The 8,929-nt window shown below is 49.3% G+C and overlaps 1 long non-coding RNA gene across 2 annotated transcripts; it reads left to right on the top strand.

Moving 5' to 3' along the window:
- Positions 1-369: 369 nt before the first annotated feature.
- Positions 370-8,471, top strand: LOC139075914 (uncharacterized). 2 transcript variants are annotated; one of them, XR_011526941.1, is made up of 3 exons: positions 370-546; positions 906-1,055; positions 8,168-8,471. It is a non-coding gene; the product is annotated as an uncharacterized lncRNA (long non-coding RNA). The 2 variants fall into 2 exon arrangements; XR_011526993.1 differs by lacking the exon at positions 370-546 and adding an exon at positions 572-677.
- The last annotated feature ends 458 nt before the right edge of the window (positions 8,472-8,929 follow it).

The following is an 8,929-nucleotide window of genomic DNA, read 5'->3' as shown; positions in this document are numbered from 1 at the left end:
TAGCAAAGTGACCAATGCACATAAGCTTTGACCCCACAATCCTCCTGGGAATTAATCCCCCTTCACCCCCAAGGCCTGGCCTGGAGGAGAAGGGAAGGGAGGTGAGTTGCTCCTTTCTCTCCCCCCGCCACCCCACCCTGCATTCCAGGACACCTCCCAGAGCTGGGTCAGGCCAGCGCGGCCTATTCCCATCCTTCCCAGGCGTGATGAATGCCAGGGCCGCTTACAGAGTCACAATCGCCAAATTAGGTTGCCAAAGGCGTCGCAGGCCTAGCCTGGAAACACCTCCCCAGCTGAAAGGAGGCGCGTCTGGACCGAGCAGACGTCTTTATTCAGCCGTAATTGACGTTTCACAGACGTCTGTAACTCTGTCTGGAGGGACACAAAGCGCCCCCACGCTCGGCCCAGGCAGCCCCTTTATGTCGCCCTCTTTCATCTGGCAGTCAAAAGTGTGTGAGCCGCCTGGGCCGTCTTGGCCGGTCCCGGGGGCCGGGACAAAGGCGGGTGCTGCACACAGAGCTGCCTGGTGGGCCTTCACCTCCCGGGGTGCGTTATGCTAATCCAGCACCAGCCAGGACCCCTCCTGCATATCGATGGGCAGCTGCCAGCCTGGCCGGACAGCCCGGGGATGGGGAGAGTCCGGATCGCCCAGAGAAGGGGTGGCCACAGCCAGTCAGGTCTGAGAGGGTGGGTCGGCCTGAACCCAGACTCAGCTGAGGCAGGGGGGGAAGGGACCCGGGTGCTCAGCCTGGGATCCGTGGCCCCCAGCAGGAGGTGCCCAGGAACCTCACACCATAAGCAAATCTATGCACAGGTCCTTTTCTCTGGGGAGAGGGTCCGTATCTTTGGTCAGATGCTCCTAAAGGTGTCTTTCTGCTGGGCTCATCCGACCTCCCACTTCACAGATGGGAAAGCTGAGGCCCAGGGAGCAGGCATGCCTGGCCTAATGTCCCCAGATGAGGTGCTGGTTGCAGCTGGGCTTCCACTCCCGCCTGGAGAATCTCTGCTAGCAGAGGCCGCACACTCGTGAGCTTACAGAGGCCAGGCCGGCAACGGTAAGGAGGCATCCGTGTTCAAGGAGAGGGGCCAGCAGGATGGGGGGGGGGGGTGTGCAACCCTCTCCCAAGGCACTGCTGCTCTGCTGCATTCCAGGGAAGCCAGGTCCTCAAGAGAAAACTTATGTCTTTTTAAAGTGTGAAATTTGCCAATTTAAAGATGAAGATTGCTACGTTAAGGCCACTGGGGTGGGGGTGGCGTGCACGGCCCTCAGGCTGCTGAGGTCAGACCTTTGCTTCTGGCCTCAAGGAGAGCCCCATCCTCGTCCCAAGACTGTGGGCAAGGGAGGCTCGGATGGGGCACAGCCCAGAGTCTCCCCACACACAGGTCCCCCTTGCCCAGTGATCAAAAGCGGGCTGCGCTGCAGGGCTGGTGTCCAGAAACACACTCCGCTTGTCCTTGGTGCCCTGGAGCACATCTGCCGCCCTCTTACTGGGTGGCTTCTGCCTTGAGTTGTCAGCCCGGCCGAGACGCCCCATCTCCAGTGACTGCCATTCCTCGCTTTTCCCGAGTCCCGCTGTTTTCCTGGCTGGAGGCAGAAGTGACAGGTTAATGGCAGTCTGTACTGGTCCCTGCAGGATGTCCTGACCTTCCCTCTAGGCTTGGCATGATCTCACAGATCATCCTCCAGAGCGGGCGAGAGGGAGGGGGAGGAGACCGAGAGGGAGAGAGACAGAGAGAGAGAGAGAGACAGCCGCAGAGAGACAGAAGAGAAGGGAGGCAGGGGAGCAGAGGGAAGAGAAAGAGATAGAGAGGAGAAGAGGGGAAAGACAGCGAGAAACAGAGAGGAAATCAAAGAGAGAGAGGAGAGACTCGGATGGGAGGGAGACAAAAAGAGAGAGAGACATGGAGACTAAGGCTGACACAAAGAGCCAGGGAGAGCTCAACAGACAGAGATAGAAAGAGACCACAGAAGGGAGGAGGTGAGCAGGGAGGAGAGGAGAGAAGGGAGGGGCACACACCCCCAGGTGTCCCCCAGACCCCCTCCTCTGGCCTCCCTTGGCAGGGCCATCTCAGCAGGTCTGAGGGGTGAGAATCAGTGTCCGCCGAGGTGGTTCACTCTTAGCTCTGAACCCTGGGCGGTGCCCACCTGCGTGTGAAGCCAGCATGCCCCCATGCCGCGTCAGCAACAGCCTTCCAAGACTGACCCATTCTGGGGCCTCTGAAAGGCAGAAGGGGGCTCTTGCTGGGATTCAGATGGGGAACTCACCAATCCATCAAAGGACTTTAAACTCATTTGGGAAGGAGTGAGCCAAAATTCTTCAAATTCTTAAAAACATGTTATTAGTTTTTAAGATGATCAAGGAATGACATGTTAGCTGTGACAGCATAGGAGGGGATCCTCCCCGGCAACATCCCCACGCACTTTCTGGGGACAGGATTTAAAGCCCAAGTCCGTTAAGCAAAACTCACAAGGGTTCCGTTGTCCTTCCCTCCCCTTGGCCTACGGGGTTGGGGCTACTGGTTGGTATTTGTGCCACCTCTGCCTGTCAGCATCTCTTAGGAACATACAGAAAGGTTAGGTCCTCAATGAAGCAGCTTGTCGCAAGTACCCACATGTGGAAGTGCACCAGACTATACAGACATACATATATAAACACTTGCCATCTTCCAGGTGGAGCTCCTGGTGGCTCCAAGGGATCAGCTGGCTGATTATTGTTATTATTTTTGGTGAGGAAGATTGGCCCTGAGCTAACATCTGTACCAATCTTCTTCTATTTTGTAAGTGGGATGCGGCTTCAGCACAGCTTGATGAGAGCTGCATAGGTCCCTGCCTGGGATCTGAACCTACGAACCCTGGACCACTGAAGCAGAGTGCACAAACTTAACCACTACGCCACCGGGCTGGCCCCAGCCTGGTGGCCTTTCCTTGCAATGGGGGGTAGCAACCAACCAGAGAGCCTAGAACATGTTTTGGGCACTGGTGTGCTGCAGCTATCTGTGGCCTTCAGGACACTTGACCTGTGTGTCTTGGGGCTCAGTGACTCAAGTGGGGAAATTTCAAGCACAAGGGAAAGACAAACAGTGCTTGGCGAACAGGGGAGAGATGAGGCAGATGGGCCAGACTCCTCCCTTTGTTTCTTCAGTGACCGATGCCTTCTTCTATCAAACATTTACAGCGATGTTTTATCTTGGGTGCATTTATCATGTGCGTAAACGCTCAAAATATTTTAAAAATTCTTTTATTGAGGTCATATTGGGTTATAACATTGTATTCATTTCAGGTGTACATTATTACATTTCAGCTTCTCTAGAGACAGTAGTCTAGTTTTTATCCATCGCCATACTTATGCGACCCTCTATCCCTTTTGCCCTCCCCTCACCCCCTTCCTCACTGGTAACCACCAATCTCTTCTTCATCTCTGTATGTTTGTTTGTATACCTTCCACATATGAATGAAATCATATGGTGTTTGTCTTTCTCTGTCTGACTTATTTCACTTAGCATAATACCCTCAAGGTCCATCCATGTTGTCACAAATGGCACAATTTTGTCTTTTTTTATGGCTGAGTAGTATTCCATTGTGTATATTTACCACATCTTCTTTATCCAATCATCAGTTGATGGGCACTTGGGTTGCTTCCACATCTTGGCTGTTGTGAATAATGCTGCAGTGAACATAGGGGTGTGTATATATCTTTTTGAATTATTGATTTCAAGTCCTTTGGATGAATACCCAGGAGTGGAATAGCTGGATCATATGGTACTTCTATTTTTAGTTTTTTGAGGAATCTCCATACTGTTTTCCATAGTGGCTGCACCAGTTTGCATTCCCACCAGCTGTGTAAGAGGGTTCCCTTTTCTCCATATCCTCTCCGACACTTATTTCTTGTCTTGTTAATTATAGCCATTCTAATTGGTGTGAGGTAATAATTCATTGTAGTTTCGACTTGCATTTCCCTAATAATTAGTGACATCGAACACCTTTTCATGTTCCTGTTGGCCATCTGTATATGTTGTTTGGAAAAATGTCTGTTCATATCCCCTGCCCATTTTTTTTTTTTAGATTTTTAAATTTTTTTTTCCTTTTTCTCCCCAAAGCCCCCCAGTACATCGCTGTATGTTCTTCGTTGTGGGTCCTTCTAGTTGTGACATGTAGGATGCTGCCTCAGCGTGGCTTGATGAGCAGTGCCACGTCTGCGCCCAGGATTTGAACCAACGAAACACTGGGCCGCCTGCAGTGGAGCGCGCGAACTTAACCACTCGGCCACGTGGCCAGCCCCCCCTGCCCATTTTTTGACTGAGTTGTTCATTTTTTCGATGTTGAGTTGTAGGAGTTCTCTATATATTTTGGAAATTAACCCTTTGTCAGTTATATGATTTGCAAATGTTTTCTCCCAGTTGGTGGGTTGTCTTTTTGCTTTGTTGGTTTCCTTTGGAGTGCAGAAGCTTTTTCGTCTGATATAGTCCCATTTGTTTATGTTTTCTTTTGCTTTCCTTGCCTGAGTAGACATGGTCTTTGAAAAGATACTGCTAAAAGTGATGTCAAAGAGTGTACTGCCTGTTTTCTTCTAAGAGTTTTATCCAGGTTTCCAGGCATTACATTCAAGTCTTTAATCCATTTTGAGCTAATTTGTGGGTGTACTCTTTCTGTATAGCACATACTAGTGCCTCCATGATGCATCGATACACATATATTACTGTGTAGAGTTGTATGGATAAAACCACATACACTGACTTGGGGGACAATTTTACAAGGCCCATGAGGGGCCATTTTGACTATACTGGCTGTTCACCTTAAGAACTCACTCTAACGCCACAAAAGATAAGACTGCCCTGTACCCAATCCCTACTCTGCCAAGCCGCCCATCATGCCCTGGGGGAGACAGAAGCCAACGTCCCGCCCTTGTGGATATTGTGTCCTATTGGCGGTGGCTGCATAGGCTCGTGACGAGAGCATGCTGTGATGCGTGCTATATGGAATTATGCCTATGGTGAAATGGCATCCAGGAAGGCTTTGTCGAGTGGGGGACACTGGAGAAAAGTCTCAAAGGGGGAATAGCAGTGGTTACGGGCAGTAAGAGTTTCAGCCTTGCTCTGAATGGCTGGGGGACAGCCTGTGTTCAAATTCTGGCCCTGCCACATACTAGCTGTGTGACCCTGGGCCAGTTAACTCATCTCACTGGACCTGACATCCTCAGCAGACGCTATTGGTCACCCACCACCAGCCAGTCCTTTGTCCTGGCTGGCACGGCTCTGAGTTTGTCCCTGGCTCAGGGAAGGAGAAACCCAGCTGTAGCGCCAGCCCCAGCCTCAGGGGGCGGGCTCTGGAAGGTTTGAGTCACTCACAGAGGTCCCAGGCCCCACATCAGTGATGGGTTAGGCGTCAAAATGTGCCGTATCATCAGCACAGGTATCTATCGCTGCGTAACAGACCACCTCAACACTTTGAACAACAGCCAGCATTTATCTTGCTCAATAAATCTGTAATTGGGTCAGGAATCAGTGGGATACTTGTCTCTGGTCCGCTTGGTGTCAGCTGGGCAGTTTCAGTGGGGCTAGAGGATCCATTGCCAACAGGGCTCATTCACGTGGCTGCAAGTTGGTGCTGGCTGTGGCCATAGCCAATGAAACATGGGGAGGAGTGCCTTGGGGGGACTTCTTGGAAAATTTACTTTGCTCCCAAAAAGAGACATAAGCTTAACTGAATCACAATTGAGAGGCCAACATAAGAAGTGAGACCATCCCAAGAAGAATAAGATTGTACCCTTGACCCTTCACGATTATGTTCTTAGTTTCATAAAATTCAGGGAAAGGAGAAGACTGTTGTAATCTCTCCTGCAACTGTTGTATTTGGAATCATCACAAAGCGCGCCTAAATTACATATAATTATGCGAATTATGCTTAAAATCCTGTAGAATTTCAATATTTGATGGGAAAACTCAGTATTGTCAAGATGTCAATCCTTTCCAAATTAAAGCATATGTACAATGCGACGCCACTGAGACTGGAATTTAGAAGCAGATTCTAAAGTTCATCTGGAAGGGAAAATGTGAAAAACTAACCAAGAAAACTTTGAGAGAGAAGAAATGTTCTCACAAGACACAAAAACACGTATAAAGGGATGTATCCTAGCACAAATTTCAATAACAAGAAGTTGGAAACAACTTGAATGCCCATGAGCAGGGGCCTGGTTAACTAAGTGGGAGTCATAAGGTCTCAGACTTGAGCCTCAGGATGACGCGGAGATCCTCGCATCTCCCAAAGGTACTGATTCAGGAGGCGTGGGGAGGGAGGGCTCAAGAATTTTGCGTTTCCAACCAGTTCCTAAGTGATGGGGATGCCGCTGGTCCAGACCACACTTGGAGAACCACTGAATTAGGGACTCTCTGCTGGAGAATTCTCTGAAACTGATCAAAGAACGGGTGTACCAGCTGTGAAATATAAAGAATACCAGCATACCCCCCCCCAAAAAACTAAAACTAAATCAACTTATGGATAGGTACAGTTTCACTTAAAAAAATGACCGAAGGGCAAAAAGACACATAAGGAAGAGACGGCTGCTCTTCTCGCCCTGGACACTGCTGAGTCTGCATGGGTGATGCCGCGGCCGCCTTTATACGGACCTGAGCTTGGAGCCAGTAGGGAGAGGGGGGTGGGGCCATGGAAGTCACAGGGAAGCATGCCTGGAGCCTGGTGTAGCCCTGGAAGTCTCTGTGAATTAACATGTCCCAGGATGGTTTAAGCCATTTTTTGGGGGGTTTTCCATTACTTGCAGCCAAAACTGCCTACCAGACACAGTAATGATCATGCAGGGTTTTGTAAAGATTGAGTGAGAGCATGTAAGTGAGTGCTTTCTTGGGCACTTGACACAAAGATCTCTTCCATCTAGCCTCTGTTTTCTGTACTTATTCTGGAAAAGCTTTCTGGGCTGGGCCATATGAGAAATATCGTGAGAAGCTGGCAGATTCCCTGACCTCCAGGAGCTCAGAGCCTGCAAGGGGAACGAAGAGAAGCAAAAAGAGGAATTCAATGGCTCATGTAACTGGGAAACCTAGGGACGGGCTGGCCGCAGGGGTGGCAGGATCCTGTTCCTCAAATGATGTCAACCAGTCTCTTTTTCAATGTGTCTCTGGTCTCCTCTTTGTGAGTGAGCTGCATTCTGTCCTGCTGTGGAGGGCTTCGTCTATGCAGTGGGAGGAGAGCATGGATTTTTGTCAACCATAAGGCTTACTTCCTACTATCTGAGCAAGCCTAGAAGAAAGAGTAGGCTCCTCTTTCCCTGCTTCCATATGTAAAATCCCAGGGAAGGCATCTGATTGGCTAGCTTGTGCCCTGGGCCCTTATCTGGGCCAATCATTGTGATCAGGGGTATGGAATACCATGCTTGGCCTAATGTGTGTGGTGCATGGGTGTTTATATATGTCATTTATGTCACATATGTGTATATACACATATATACAATCTATTGTCGCATAACCATATTCCCACAAACTCAGCAGTGTAAGACAACACATACCTGTTGTCCCACAGTGTCTGTGGGTCAGGAATCCTGGAATAGCTTAGCTGTAATCAAGGCACAGGCCAGGACTGGGTCCTCATCTGAAGGCTCGAGTGGGAAAGGATCCACTTCCAAGTTCATGCAGCTGTTGGCCAAATTCTGTTCCTTACACTTATAGGAGTGAGAGATAATTTTCTCGCTGGCTGTCACCTGCCCCTGGTTTCTAGAAGCCACTCTCAGTTGGGTCCCAACATGGCCACCCACTTTATCAAAGCCAGCAAGGGAGTGAAAGACTCCAGTAGGAAGGTGCTACAATCTTATGTGATGTAACTCACATACATCCATCACCTTTGCTGCCTTCTTTTGGTTAGAAGTCAGTCCTGGGTCCCAGCCTATCTCAAGGAGATGAGATTATGCACAGGCATGAAGACCAGGAAGTAGGGGTCATGGGGGCCACCTTAAGAGCCAGTCTTCCATGTTTATTGAATAGTTTATAATATATGATACATGTATGTGTGAATATACATACATAGTTGTCCTACACAAATAGTTGCATGCCATCAAATGTGACATTCCAAAGTACTAGTTGCATTTGTTGCTATGTGCTAGTTATCTCCTTTAATGCTCACAACTCACTCTAGATATATGTTATTTTCCATGTCTTACAGATGAGGAAACTGAGGTTCAAGGAAGTGAAGTGACTCGGCCAAGACCAAACGCGTAAATATTGGCAAAGTTGGATTTAACCCCAAGTCTACCTGACTTGACCCTCACACATCTGCTCTTCTCCCTGTGTCAAGATGGCCATGAACAAACCAAGGGTCACCCTTGGATGTTGACAAGTGAAGACAGCTGTCTCTGGGCTTAGATGCGACTGCATCTCCTCCTCACTTTAGTGCCCCTGTACCTGCCACTCTGGCCCTTCCCCAACGGCACTTGTGCATGGAGCCTAAGTAAACAACCATCATTTTATGTCCTCCCCCTTCCTTCCCATTTTTCTTGTTTTTCTTGCCCCCATTCAAATGGGTAGTCTGCTCTGCACACTCTCATCATATTGGGATGGGGCAGCACGGAAAACAGACATAGCTTCCCCATCTTCCTCACTCCTGCTTCTCGATGCCTAAGCCCCTAGAAAAATTTAGATTTGTGGCCAAAGATAGAAAGTCTTGGAGAAGCAGGTGAGAGAAGAGGGGCTTCTCCTTTCTCCAACACCCTTGGAACTGAGAAAAATTTTTCTGGGCTGGGAAGAGCAGAAAGGGGTGACAGAACCATTGGGTGTTGTTTCTTGTACACCTGAACTTGTGGACTGAGAGTCATAAATGCTGACAACTTTGGGGTGTCTTCCCAACCCACAGCTCTCTTCTCTGAGTCCTGCCTGTACCTCCCACCAGGGATTGGTGTATTGTTCAGGATATCGGTTTGTTGCTGCA

Source organism: Equus przewalskii, chromosome 1 (genome assembly GCF_037783145.1).
Source record: "Equus przewalskii isolate Varuska chromosome 1, EquPr2, whole genome shotgun sequence".
Classification (NCBI taxonomy): domain Eukaryota; kingdom Metazoa; phylum Chordata; class Mammalia; order Perissodactyla; family Equidae; genus Equus; species Equus przewalskii.
The sequence above is the reverse complement of the archived record's forward strand: the minus strand, read 5'-3'. Positions and strand labels throughout refer to the sequence as shown.